At 39.7% G+C, this 15,242-nt stretch overlaps 1 long non-coding RNA gene across 4 annotated transcripts; it reads left to right on the top strand.

Moving 5' to 3' along the window:
• The first annotated feature begins 1,154 nt into the window (after positions 1-1,154).
• LOC137236918 (uncharacterized) lies at positions 1,155-6,847 on the top strand. 4 transcript variants are annotated; one of them, XR_010948711.1, is made up of 7 exons: positions 1,155-1,451; positions 1,592-1,780; positions 1,829-2,002; positions 2,075-2,305; positions 4,605-4,785; positions 4,856-5,179; positions 5,250-6,847. It is a non-coding gene; the product is annotated as an uncharacterized lncRNA (long non-coding RNA). The 4 variants fall into 4 exon arrangements; XR_010948708.1 differs by lacking the exon at positions 1,592-1,780 and having other exon boundaries at positions 1,155-1,433; XR_010948709.1 differs by having other exon boundaries at positions 1,155-1,780.
• Positions 6,848-15,242: the final 8,395 nt, after the last annotated feature.

Raw genomic sequence — 15,242 nt, 5'->3', positions numbered from 1 at the left:
TAAGCATGATTTTGCTGCGCTATTTTCATCAGTTTTTTGAGAATAGTTTTGAACGAAAATAAAAAAAGTTTTAAGTAAACGATGACATGCCGAAGTCGGTTAATTTGTGGCAATATTTTCGGTACATTGGAAAATTTTTGTTGTAATTAGATGTTTCGGTAAATTTTCGCCAATATTTCGAGCTCGAAATACAGGAAAAAAGCAAGTACCATATAGGAATAAGTAAGTGTATACAAATTTACATGTATTTTCATGTTTTGTTTACGTTTTTTTAAAAGTGTTATTTCCGTGAAATGTGCTTTATTTATGTTTACAATTACATTATGAATTGTTTTGTACAAATACAAACTGTAGCTATTGTTTTCTTGGAAAACAGATCTACCAACTTCTACCACTATTTTAATTTTTCGTCTACCAATACTCTCTTCTTAAAAGTCCGTGCACTGTATGAACCAATACAATGAGCAAGTTACTTAAGGTGCGACTGAATAACAGTAGATGTCCCAAAAAATTACGCAGTGTTTATTATTCGCAACACAATCCGCAGGGAAAAATATAAAACTGAGGTAATTCTATACGAAAGCATGACACAGCTAATACGCATCCAAAAATATCGAGAGGTGTCAAAAGACGCGTATTGACCTCGACAACAATAATAATAAAAATTTTAGCTCGTTCAAAAAATATTAACGAAAAACGGAGACCCCGGAGTACCCGAAACGGTTTGGAGACCAAAACTATATCCGCGCAAATTTCTTATGTTCACAATTTTTTTGTGGGTATCACAACAACCACATGAAAATTTCAATTTCTTTCGCAAATATCTGTTACAGACCAACAATTTTTATATTCCGCCTTCGGATTACTGTTGTCGAGATCAATGCGCGTCTTTTGACGTCGATGGACGCGTATTAGCAATGTCATGCTGTATTCTAGAATCACCAAAACTGATTCCTGTTCGCGTGGTATTTGTTTTTTTTTCACAGTCACGGTTAAAAGCCGCTGTGACTTAGAGGTCACAATCACAGATAACATTGTTCCTCAAAAATCACAGGAACGGCCATCATTAGAGAAACTTGGACCCTACAAGACGGAGGTAACCAGTTCACCAACACATTCAAAGCTTTTTTCGCTCTCCACTAACACATCGATGTTTCATGCTGTCATCGAAATGACAGTTCATTAATTATTCCGGAAAACATTGAAACGCAAAAAAATATAAATTGTTTACAACGAAAAATATCTTGTGCTTTTAGTTGTGACATGTGACGGAAATTAAAAATGTTGTTGCAGAGAACACCTTTTTGCGTTGGCGACCTTCGCCCAAAATAACATTAAGTTAATTTGAGTTGTGACATGTGACGGAAATTAAAGATATTGCTGCAGAGACCATCTTTTTGCGTTGGCGGCCTGCGCCCAAAATAATATTAAGGGTAGCGTTTTACAAGACGGTACACCACCTAATTTAAAAATATAAAATAATAATAAAAACGGAGCTCGAGGCGCGCCTTTTGATTCCACGTTTGATAATTTTTGATAAAAATTGGGTGGTGCACCGTCTTTTAAATCGTTACCATATTAGGTTGTATAGAATCGACGGGATGGCCTACAAGGTTTTATGTCAACTAAATCGCTCCCGATATGGTCGGGCTAGTACCTTAATGGTTCCCGGAACGTACCCGATCTGCATCCGGCAAAGGACCAACAAAGTCGATAACGGGGAGTGTCCTTATCGCTACAACAACAACAACATTATTTACTTTCTGATTTTCATTCATACGTATGTGCATTTTCAAATAATAAAAAAAATGTTATATTATTCTAATAGATAGCATCTCCGCCGGGTTGCGATTCAGCTCAGAATATGCCAAAATCAGAGGAAATCTACAAAAACAAGGTACTTTACAAGCAACATGCTTTGGAATACGGTACCAAACTGGTTGGATGTGTTTCCCTAAAAAAGGGTGGAACTACGCATCTTGATTTTCAAGTATTTGCTTCGGTAATTTATATTGATTTGTAGTGATTAAAAATTGCAATAGTAGATAATGTAATGTGAATTAAAACTGAATAGGTAGCCGGAGCAAAAAAGGCAACTGATCGGCATGCAACTGTTATTTATGTGGCGCCACCGGGAGCTGCTTCTGCTATCCTAGTAGCATTAGAAGCAGACATTTCTTTGATTTTTTGCATCACCAAAGGTGTGCCATAACATGATAGGGTTCGCGTTAAGCACGCTCTCTTAAGGCAAAAAAAATCGCGTCTAGTCAGGCCCGATTGTCCAGGAATCATCGCACCAGAAAGGGTAAGTGAATTGGCTACCATATTAAATATATAAGCAAAATGTATGAATTTTTTAGTGATAATTTGTCATGCTTTTGTTGATAATCAACTGAAGAATGCAAATACGACAGAGTTCGAAGTTGATGTGAAAACCAATTAATTTTTTTAATTAGCGTTTGGAGAGAAAAATACATATGTATGTATGCATAGAACTGCATAGAAGGGGAGGAAAAATTAATTATAATCAGTAGATTTGCAAGATTTTTGTCATTTTCCCTGCATCGCAGTTGTCATTACATTGCGTTAAGAGAGGACATCAACACCTTACTACCCACATCCAGTTAAAATTATTGCAAATTTTGCTCTTTTCATCACTGTTTTAAAACGTGGAAAATTATATATCGAGCATTCCATTGAGAATGGTACATTTTAGCAGACTTTCGCATTGCCGGCATTATTAATATTCAATCCCTAGAAGGTTTAATGTAGTCATATCAATAGTTCCCGAGATGGTGGGGCTAGTACCACAATGGTGCTTGTTACCGGAACGTAGATAGATAGATCATTTATTGAGGATTGCACAGTGACTTGCACATCTCCTTCACAGCACCTCATCCTGGCCGACTTCCTTAATGAACCCCAGCAGTGTTCTTTGCTTGAGGGATTAAATGTGGGAATGCTCTGGCCATGGTGAGCCCATAAACTTAGCCCTACGTCTTGAAATTGCGCCGTAATCTAGAAGGATATGGTCCACCGTCTGCTGATCTATCACATCTGTATGTGTTGTTCGATACAATACCCAGCTTTTGCATGTGACTGTTCAGTCTACAGTGTCTTGTAAGAATAGACGTTGGGGTTCTTAGGTAATATTTTTGAGAGGCCTATTAATGCCCTATATCGAGTTGTGCTGTAACCCCCTAACAGTAACTTAGATTGACTCAGGCCTGGCATATTGCGCCAGTGTTCTCTCTTTTCCCTCCCTTCTGCTAATAAATGCCCCTCAGGGATCTGTTCTAGGTCCAACTCTTTGGAATGCGATGTATGGCGGGGTGCTAGAAATCAACCTTCCCGGAGGCACGGAAATTGTCGGCTATGCAGATGATATTGTCGTAGTAGCAGTGGCCAAGAAACTTGATCTGCTCCAAGCATTATGTAATGACGCCGTGGGAGGAATAAAGGAGTGGTTGACGAACACGGGGCTGGAGATGGCTAGCAATAAGACAGAAGTGGTTCTGATGAGCTCAAAGCGGACTGTGGATGAGTTGGTCCTAACCATAGGAGATTATCAAATAAATTCAAAGCCCTCCTTGAAATATCTAGGAGTAATCATTGACTCAAAACTAACTTTTAGGGAGCACTTCAGGGCGGTGTGGGACAAAGTTTCTAGAGTTAGTGGAACCCTAACGCGAATAATGCCCAACATCGGCGGCCCAAGCGAAGCTACCCGTCAGCTGTTATCCAACGTAACCAGCTCTATAATATTATATGCAGCACCAGTATGGCACAGATCTAAAATGGTCCGCCAAAAAGATATACTAGCAGCCTACCGCATTACTGCTATACGAATAGCATGTGCTGTTCCGACGACGCGATCCATGTTTTATCCAGGAAAATCCCAGTAGATCTACTTTCAGGTGAAATGGCCGATCTGTATGCCATTGGATTCAGCCGACCATCTGAAGATGCTAAGAAAAGCGCAAGGTCACGAACAATAGTTAGGTGGCGAGAACGGTGGGAAGATTCGAGAAAAGAGCGCTAGACCTTCATGCTAGTCCGGAATATAGCGGAATGGTATGAGCGAAAACACGGCAAACTAAATTACCATCTCACACAGATATTGAGCGTGCACGGTGGCTTCAAGGAATATCTACATAAGCGTGGGATAGAGGAGGATCCTTTCTGTCCAAGCTGTCCGTCCGAATTGGAAAGCGCAGAACATGTAATATTTCACTGTCCTCGTTTTCACGGCGAAGGACTGTCTGTAAACAGAGTTTTTGGAGAGGAACCTTCCATTAGGAATTTAGTTCCACGAATTTGCGGACAAATAGATTGTTGGATTGCTGTGAGCAAGATGGCCTTTATAGTAATGACGAAATTGATGATGCATGCCGAAAGGGAGCGCAGAGAAATGCGCATACGAAGTAGTGGCGACTAAATCGCCTTTGAAGTTACTTTACCAGGTCCTGATTCTAGTTATCTGAAATTTCTCTTGTGCCTTTGGAAAAGAGCTATGTGTGGAGCCCTATTTATAGAACACTTTTCGGCTTATATTAAAAACTTTTAATCTATTCTTACTGATATGAGTTTCTTTTTCATTCTAGGTAATTTGATTTTGACGATGTGAGGATAGAAATATCCCAAATATTCCAGCTGTGGCTGTAAGAACATACATTTGCTCAAATTAGAAGAAAACTGCACGGTTGAGCACATCCAGTATCTACGTTTATACAAGGAGGAACACCACACTACTTTCACGGGGATGTAGCCACCGATCACGTTGTTGTAAGAGCTTATTTTAAATATGTTATTCATAAACACTGATTCTAATATTTTGTTTTGGTTTTTACTTTAGAGTCAACCTGTTATATAAGCGATGTCAGCTATGCCTGTAACTTAAGCGCCTTCAGATGTAATAGTTACCGCGGACGCGGTCACAGGAGTAGTTCACTACGTGGGGATTACACTAATCAAGGACTTTCAATATCGGAAGGTTTTCCAGCACCATAACACACCAACAATATGTACAATCACCCGAATAAATTGTACAACAAACGTTAACACCACATCATCAGCCAGCAGCAACAACAAGAATCGCAACAAGTTGAAACTTCTAATCAATTAATGACTAGTGAACCACTATCCTGCACTCCAGGATGTAGCCGCCAATCACGTTGTTGTAAGAGCTTACTTTAAATATGTTATTCATTAACACTGATTCTAATATTTTGTTTTGGTTTTTACTTTAGAGTCAACCGGTTATGTAAGCGATGTCAACTATGCCTGTAACTTAAGGGCCTTCAAATGTAATAGTTACCGGGGACGCGGCCGTGGGAGTAGTTCACTACGTGGAGATTACACTAATCAACGACTTTCAATATCGGAAGGCTTTCCAGCACCATAACAACACCAACAATAAATTTTGTACAACAGACGTTAACACCACATCAGCGGGATTCAAGGGGTTGTGTAGCGCAATATATAGCTTCTCCAACCCAATTGTCAACCTCACCTTCGAGCGGCGAATCCCGTTTCACTAACAGACGAGGCTCTGGCGACCCCAAGCTCCTCATGGAACTTGGGGGTGGGGAGGGAGGGATGGCCTGAAGGTTCAATGTGGCCATATAAATCGTTCCCGAGATGGTCGGGCAAGCACCTTAATGGTGCTGTGTTACCGGAGCGTATCGGATCTGTATCCGACAAAGGACCATCACATCGATAACACTCCCCAAAGCCTTCGGGGAGTAACCTAATCGCTACAACAACAACAACAACAACACCACATCAGCAGCCAGCAGCAACAACAAGAATCGCAACAAGTTGAAACTTCTAATCAATTAATGACAAGTGAACCACCAACATATTCGCAATATGCGCATCCATCAACAGCAACATATGTCGCCTACTTTGCAACACAAAATCCAATGCTTCATCCAGCGTCAGCTGCATAAAAAGCCACTGGTACATCGTTATATGTTTCACATATGCAACATATGTATGCGAATGCACTTGAGGTGTGCAATTATAAGTGGTCCATTTGTTTATTCGCCCGAATATCAATATATACCAGGTGAAGATAGCCAACGCCATTCTACCTTATGCATCGTCTAGAGAAGCTAGAACATTTACAATTTAAAAATTGTGGGATTTTCATACAGCTACACCAAGCTTCAACAAATTATTGGACCATGAGATTTCTCATATGCCCAATAGTCAGTATTTAAAATGTAAATTATGCCATTGGGACTAAAGCACATTCAAGTATGAATTTTAGTATACATGCACAACACGCTGAAACAATTGATGTAACAACGAAAAGTCTAGAATTAACTGTTTGTCCATATTGTAATCAAGAACTTGCATCACAATGGTACCTACGCAAACACAGGAACATGAGAAAACAATGGATGAAAGAACATCTTTTTTCGAATGTGGTGAAGAATTTAGAACAAATACAAGTTTACGTGTGCATGTTTATGAAAAGTTTGCTCGTTGTACACTACAAGATCAGAACAGAAATATCCTCAGAGTATGGTTACACCTATGTGGCATCTACAAGTTATTTATAATGACGAAATGAATTACAGTGCTTATTTGGATTGTGGTGATGCTCCTGACATGCTGCGTATATTCCGCTACGTCTGATCTTACTATACCTACCAAACTAATATGACTCTGTAAACTGATAATGAGCAACACCACCACCGCATGAATAGTGTATTTATATAGTTTATGAATATAAAAATGCAAATATGTAAATATTACTAGAATAATAGGACATGATTTTAAATGTAAAAATTATTTTAAACATGCATTATTTATGAATTAAATATTATTTAAACAAAAAGGACGCGTTTCATTCATATAAAAAGCGAATTGACAGAAGGTAACCGATACGGGTAACCGATAGGTCAGTTACCCGTGTTGTTGTTGTTGCATATGTTTTGGTTAGCGATAACGAAAACATAACTGATGAAGTAACTTAAAAATGAAAATAACATCGAGCGAGAAGGAATGTCGAAAACACAATAGGTAAGAGCGAGAAAGTGAGTCACACGTACACTATTTTGAGAGAGCGCATGCGTTACCTTTTTCACGACAGCAATGTAAAAGTCATTAAGACGATAATTGGTGAACAAGTTATTGGTGACGATTAAGTAATCGAATAGGGAACGGGTACCTGTCTTGTAGGGGAGTTATGAATGAGGGATGAGCTATTGCGACGTGGCGCCAAATGTATATCAATAGCCGTGTTTTTTAACACGCGTATATCCGTTTACGCTTAAACTTTGCATTGACTGCTAAGAGACAAACTATAAATACACCTCTGAAATTGCTGCGCATAAATTTTGTCCTACTAAATTTCAATACGCATTATACTCAGATGTAACTGAAATATGTGTCTTTGTTTCACCCTGTACACTAATTCTATGTATTATATGTGTGTCCACAATTCATCGCAACTGATTCAGCTATATGTTATACCCTATGGCCATCAGAGCGTTGCGTCTCCGCTTTTCGGTACACCCTGTTGCTGTAGCTAGTTGTTTTACCACAGCCGCTAGATGGGTCTCCTAAGCATTATCTAAGCGAAGATAGGCGTTTTTTAACACGCGCAAACGAAACGTATACGCGCGTGTTAAAAACCACGGCTAATATATTCATTGTACCATTACGCATTACTAAAGATGACTTGATACCAAGGCGAATTCAGTAGCGGTGGTGTTATCCCAACATCTGACTGCTTCTTATTGATAATTTTCCATACAAAGCCTTGTACAGCAAAATGTCAGTTAATTGAAATCTATGAAAATTTTCTTTTGACTTGACATTCACCTGCTCCGCGAATTGATTGAATTCGCTTTACCACCACCTTTTAAAGATTCGCCTTGCTTGATACGAAACATTAGTCATCATCCGGAGGCCAAAATCCTGAGCCAGATAAATAATTTTGCATGTAAATGCAACAACAACGATTTGAGCCAGATAAATACAGATAGAAGTCTGGTTCAATTTGTGAGCCAGATAATTTGTTAATTACTTCTTTTTAGTTTGGCAACGCTGCCTTTAATAAACCTACTTTTTCAAAAATAGATGTCGCTGCTTAGCCTTTCGCCGTATGAGCTAAATGAAAAACAGCGGCGACATCTGCCTATCACATTTCACATGTGCGAAAATTTCACGACTTCTGCTTCTGAAGTCTCTCAATGATCCGGAGCATTCCCGTGAGAATTGAGCGTGAGTCGGAGCTGTAAAGGCTTGGTTTCCTCGAAAGTGGTGTCGCTATATAGCGCCCGTTACACAGCGGTAGAGTACGTTGTCAAAAATCTTGTAATGTAAAAGTTATTATGTGGAAAGTAAGAAGACGGTGAAGCTCATCGTAACGTAATATAGCGGCAGGGCAAAAAATATTACGGTCGTCATGACGGTACAAGCTCTTTCGTCACCGTTTTTTCTCACCGCTGCACTCAAACCGGTAAGCAATCTGTCAAATTTTTGATTTCTATGAATAAATAAATAAAAACAAAAACAGTTTTTAATTTAAAATTTTCAAGAAAACGTATATAAATAAAAAATAAAACTAAAGAAAACCCAAAAAATTTGGAAAATGGTGAAATCAGATTGGCAGGCATTGGCTGCGACGGTGGGCCAAATTTACAACGAAGCGGTGCCGCTGATGACGGTAGGTAAAGGGCGAATTAATGGTCACTTATAACCATAAAGCCATAACCAAATAAAACAGCTGATGAAACCTACCTTATGGAAATCAATGTAATCGAGTTAGCGTTATGGTATGGCACCATTGATCGATTACATTTATTTCCAAAGGTAGGTTCGATCAACTGTTTTATCTGGTCATGGCTTTATGTTTATAAGTCATCATTAATTCGCCCTTAAATCGGGAGATAATTAACTGCCGTAAGAGAGCGGCACCGCTTTTTGAGGAAACCAAGCCTTAAAACTCACTGGGCGACGGAAACTGGTTAACGCTCTCATTTTTTTCGTTCTCACGAGGGATTTATCTCAAATTTGTACTAGCAACAATCACAGATAAATCCCTCGCGCCAGCTGAGGCGGGTTCCAGAAAAAAAATGTTCCAACTAAAACTAAAAATGGGCCAAAAATTTCGGTCAACTTTAGTTTGACCTACAACTGTAGAAATGCGTTCAACAATTAGGGGAAAAGGAATCAAAATACTTGTTTTAGTGTAAATATTATTAGGTATCACTAAAAACAAGTTTTGTAAATATGAAGTCCCGATGCAACCAGTCCATTTTGACCACAGAACCTGGAACGTCAGACACGTCAGATAAGCACTATCGACTAAATAATGTTAACTATTATATTCTAGGTCCGATTTACTCAAATTTCAAAAGAATATTTGGTTTTTACTGTGAGTTAAATGCGTTACAATATCTGACTAATTAATTTAATCAAAATGTAAATTTTACTTAGATTTGTTTATATTTAACTCTAACTAGTCGTATATTTGTAAAATAAGTTTAAAGAAATGTATAGTTTTCGACTATCATTTTTATTAAATGATTGAAAATATAAGATCGCCGAAATGTGTGTCAAAAGTCCCCATATTCAAATTTATTAATTTTTGTTTGGAGTGGCATCATTGACAAAAATGTGCATTTTGACGGCGCTTTCTCGAAGCAAAGAGTCGCAAATCCATTACCCCTAAAGACGGGGGTGACTAGTTCACGCACACATTCAAAGCTTTTTTCGCGCTCCACTAACACATGTAACATTTGATACTGTCATCGAAATGACAGTTTCATATTTAATGACAGCTGGAAAAAATTAATCATTGTTGACCATAAAATCCAAAAGGATGAGTTGCGCTTTCCGGTTCTGTTTTTTCGCGTGAGCGGTCGTATGGTGTCATCCTCGGCTCAACGTAAATTTTCGGGCTTATTTGCGTTGAGTGGAAAATTAAAATAGGCCACAAGGTTGGCTTCTGTGGTTCCTGTGTGTCTGGCGTTTTTCGGAGTTAGGAGATGCGTTGCCTCCCTGACCTGGAGTTATGGTGGTTTTCTTACACTCCTAACAGGAATCAAAAACTCGTGCAAAATTAAAAACTGGCGGGCGCCATAAAAGCCAATTCGTTTTAAATGCATACATAACTGATCGTAACGGGTAATGAAAGGCACTTGGCAACAGGCCGCATACTGGAAATTAACTTTCATATAAATAAAATAAAAAATAAATGTAAGGCGCGATAACCTCCGAAGAGATCTAAGGCCGAGCTTCTCTTCCAATTTGCGTCGTGCTCCTCTTGATTTTTCCCTACAAATTGGCCGGACGGGACCTACATGTTTTATGCCGACTCCGAACGGCATCTGCAAGGCAGATGAGTTTTCACTGAGAGCTTTTCATGGCAGAAATACACCCGGAGCGCTTGCCAAACACTGCCGAGGGGCGACCCCGCTTAGGAAAATTTTCTTCTAATTGAAAAACCTTATTTCTAAAATTTTGATGTTGCTTTGCCCGGGAGTTGAACCCGAGGCATACGGTGTGATAGGCGGAGCACGCTACCATCACACCACGGTGGCAAATTTGTGGAAAATATGTATCTAACGGAACAATTTAACGGAGTGTTAAAGAAAATTAAAACCACATATACTTGATGCTGAAAAAGCAGCTCGATTTGCATACTATGCAATATTTATTGCATACATACATCAAAGTGCAATTTTATTGCAAAAAGTGAAATTCATTTTTATGAACATGGATATAGTAAAAATTAAAAGCATTACTGAATGTGTGACTGGCTAAAAAATCCAATTTTAAATTGAAAAAATAAAAACTTTAGTAATTTTTGAGGACATGTAAAAACCAATTGTAATTGAATATACTTTGAAATAAATTCTAAATGAAAAATAAATACTCTTAACTAAAGACAATTTGAATATAACCTGGCGTGGTGCCATGAAAAAGCCAATCTTATTTGAAAATACGAACAATTACAAGAATTAATACCAAATCGCAAGCTGCTACACATGGTTATGGTCTCTATGGTATTACCATTGTATAAAAGTGGAGCCAAAATTACACATACACATTGGAAAGTTATTCCAGTAATTAATCATTACATACATTGGACAATAACCTGGAACTGGCTCTTTCAAATATAAGAAGGTCCTCCTCCACGCAATCAAATCTCGAAAAAGAAAAAAAGGATTGGTTGTAGATTTTGGTAACTGGGGTTGGATTTTATATAAGGTGCCACGATTTTGAAAGTTGTATTGATTTATAGGGGTAGAGGGGGTCCTGAAAATCACAAAAATATCATCCATAACTCTAGGAAACTTTATGAGAAAAAATCTTTTAAATTCAGAAATTCGGTAATATTTCAACTTAAGTTTTGCACCTGAAATTCGCGTCGAACTTGCCGAAAGTGGTACCCAAAGACGCGCATTTTGTTCAAGATTCAGAATCCAAAAGCAGAAATTATATTTTTTTACTCGCTTAAAAGTTAAAAAACCAAAACATATGGAGGTGGTGAATAATGTTGCCAGCTCCACAATGATAAAAGTTACTTGTGTTTTTCTGTGGGTAGAACATTATAAGGTGGTGGCAGTTCGACATAAATGCATACAAACATACACTATCAATGTTGGCGCAAGTAGAATGAATATACACGAAATTTTAATTGACGGAGGCAACAATTCCCTCCCCCGTAAGCGAGTCATGTGGATCGACGTTGCTTTCCGTATCTCTGACGACGTCAAGAACTGCTACTATAGCCGAAGGCCGATTTAGGATGCCAAATTGTGTTTTCACTTTGACACATCTAACTTGTTCGTCGCCCGCTACCTCCGTATCAATAACTTTTCCTTTAGGCCAACAGTTTCTCGGAAGATCGGGGTCTACAATGATGACTATGTCCCCGACTCCAATAACTGGTTGCGGAGTGAACCATTTAATTCGTCTCGTCCAGAACTGGTTCGCAAATTTTTGAGTTTGATGCCAACGTTGTCGCAGGTTCTTATCGTCCTTGGCGAAAGGTTTATAGCCATCAGAAGAGCCGATCAGCAAGTGATTGGGGGTTATAGCTTCATCGTCGTCACACCCTAGAGAAACGAACGTGAGCGGCCGCGAATTGCTTATGAACTCTATCTCCCATAAGGCACTCCTGAGGCTTTCATCATTGAACTTCATAGATGGGCATATCGCATACAGCATCGTCTTGACCGATCGTATTAGCCTCTCCCAGACTCCACCCATATGTAGTGCTCCAGGCGGATTAAACTTCCATTTTTCCCCGTGAAATGTGGAGCAAACTGATTGCTGGTCTATATTTTTGAATTCATCGCGTAACACCTTCTCCGTAGCTTTAAAATTTGTTCCATTATCCGAGAATACTTCTTTTGGTGTACCACGCCTAGCCACAAAGTTTCGAATGCACATAATGCAGGAACTCGTGTCGAGACTATGAGCAACTTCGATGTGGATTGCCCTAATGGTGAGGCAAGTAAATACGACTCCCCATCGCTTTTCACGTCTGCGCCCGACGGTTGCGTAAAGTGGGCCAAAGTAATCAACCCCGACAAATCTAAATGGTCGTTCAAACATGGCTAGCCGGGCAGCTGGTAGCGCTGCCATCTGAGGAGGGCGCGGCATTGCGGTGTGATTCTTACAGTGTTGCATTATCGGCGTGCCTTTTTATAGAGCTTACGTAGGTTCGGTATAAAAAAAACGACTTTTGAATGCAATGATTGCAAGAACGAACTATCAAGAATGTTATGTCTTCTTCCCGTCCCCTGCTTCTAATAACATCATTATCGCCTAGATAAATGTTTAGGCTGATAAGTTTAATTTTAATATTGATAGGCACTGCGCTCTTCAAATTTTTGATTTCTTGCCCATATTCCCTTCGCTGGGCGTATTGTATAAGAAAAGTTTGTGCTGCATGTATCATTGTAGAATCGATGGCTTGCGGTCCTTCATTTGAATTGAAGCAGCTTTAAGTTTTTTAGTATACAAAATATAGGTAGCCACAGCACGGTACAAGCGTTTCTAATTGGAAAAATATTCGGTGTTGGCTGTGCAAGTATGCACGTTAATTTTGTCTATTAACAATACTCGACGTTTTAGCTTGGAGCTGTCCGGGCGACAGAATTCGTCACAATTGGGCCAATCCGGCGCGTTTGCCTTTAGAAAATCTGGCCCATTAAACCACATACGCGTGTCGAGTCGATGAGAGGTTTTAGTGGCCAAATCTGCGGGGTTAATCCGTGTTGGAACACATCTCCACTGAGATATGTTTGAGGATTCGAGAATCTCGCCAACTCGGTACATGACAAATTGTTGAAAGTTTTTTGGGTCCATGCCTAGCCACTGAAGAACTGTATTAGAGTCCGTCCACCAAAACTGGGATTGTACACGTAAACTTATGCGGGGCACCTTGAGGATGTTGTTTGCGAGTCTCACCCCAGTAACAGCGGCTAGCAGTTCCAAACTAGGAATCGAAACTGGCTTTAATGGCGCAACCTTCGATCTCGCCGCAATTAAAGCGATTTCGATTTCATCATTTTCCTTTATACGTAGATAAGTGACAGCGGCGAATGCAGTAGCGCTCGCATCGACGAAAGTATGAAGCTGTACGTTTTCCGCACCGTAGAGAATAGCGGAGTAGCAGCGAGGTATTTTTATATCCATTATAAGAGGGATTGTCGATTTCCTCTTGGTCCATTTTTCGTTCAACGCGTCGTTACGAGGCTCATCCCAACTAATACTGGCACGCCATATATCTTGGAGAAGTATTTTCAGCCCTATGGTATGGGCCGAAAGAAATCCCAAGGGATCAAATATCGACATCAGGATTTGAAGACTTTCACACTTTGTTGGAACGAGTGTTTCGCTTAGCACGTTGCGGTGCAGCCTTGCAAATCTGCAATTAAATCTAAAAACGTCGTTAGTAGGTTCCCAATAAATACCTAAAATCTTGATGGTGGACCCCCAATCTCTTAAGCCGGATTCAGTCGACCCATTGTTTACTAGATGCTATAGAACCATCGGAAAATTGGACGCTCAGTTTTTGACTTCGAATCCATCACTTGCGTTAATTTGCCTCACTTGCTTGGCTAATTCAAGAGCAGAATCTTCGTCGTCTTCACAATCGATGAAGTCGTCGACATAATGGTAACGTTGCACCGCTTTGACTGCTCGTGGAAACTCATCTCGAACTTGTTCGGCATTTTTGTCGCAGTTTACCCCGAACGTTAAGGCACGCATGACATAAGCAATTATTTGATTGTTGTCTTCGTCACGCCATAAAAACCTTTGTGCTTGCATATCGCTTTCGCTGACTTTGATTTGGTGAAAAATTTCAGTTATGTCACCGCACACAGCTACTCTCCCAACTCGAAACGATAACAAAACTTCCACCAGCGAGTTCAACAAGTCAGGTCCAGCAATCATGAAATCGTTAAGACAAACACCGCCTTACTTTGCGGCCGCATCCCACACCAGTCGGAATTTTCCCGGTTTGTTTGGGTTCGTAACTGTGAATATCGGTAGATACCATGTCTTACTTGGTTGAACGGCTGCTTCAGTTGGCGATAGCTTTCTCCCATAACCTTTTGAAATTAAATGATTTATTTGTTCTTGAATTGTAGCTTTGAGGATCGGATCTTTGCTGAATTTCTTTTCAAGACACGTAAGTCGTTTGTGAGCGTTTGGAAAAATAACTTCTTCGTTCCGCCAAAGTAGTCCCACTTCATACCGATTGCTTAATTTCTTACAAGATTCGTTTAGAATAGTTAGTGCCTTTTTATCATCTGGGCACAACAGCTGTTTAGGCTTGATCTCCTCCAAGCTAAAATATTTCTTTACAGAATCATGAAGTTCATCAAGACTTTTTTCGCACTCACAAATGGAAACATTCACCATATATTCATGCGATTGCTTTGTGTGACAAACTTTGAAGTGTTCAACCAAGCCTAGTTTTTGATGCGATGGGCTGATACCACGAGCCCTCGCGAACCTTTAGTGGGACACCTAGTTTCCAATTATCTGAACCAATGTTATGGTAACGCATCTACAATAGAGCAGCAAGGAAGGCATTCGGCATGATCTGGGGTGCACTGTGGCTAGTAATGTCGGCTGCGCTGGGTTCTTGGCAACCTTGCTCTCCTGCGCCATAAACAGAAAAAAATTTCCTATCATGCCTATTCAAAATCAACTGTCAAAAGGCGCAGAACTAATTCAAAACACTCAAATGGACTAAA

The sequence above is a fragment of the Eurosta solidaginis genome, chromosome 1 (assembly GCF_040869045.1).
Source record: "Eurosta solidaginis isolate ZX-2024a chromosome 1, ASM4086904v1, whole genome shotgun sequence".
NCBI classification, from domain to species: Eukaryota; Metazoa; Arthropoda; class Insecta; order Diptera; family Tephritidae; genus Eurosta; species Eurosta solidaginis.
The sequence above is the reverse complement of the archived record's forward strand: the minus strand, read 5'-3'. Positions and strand labels throughout refer to the sequence as shown.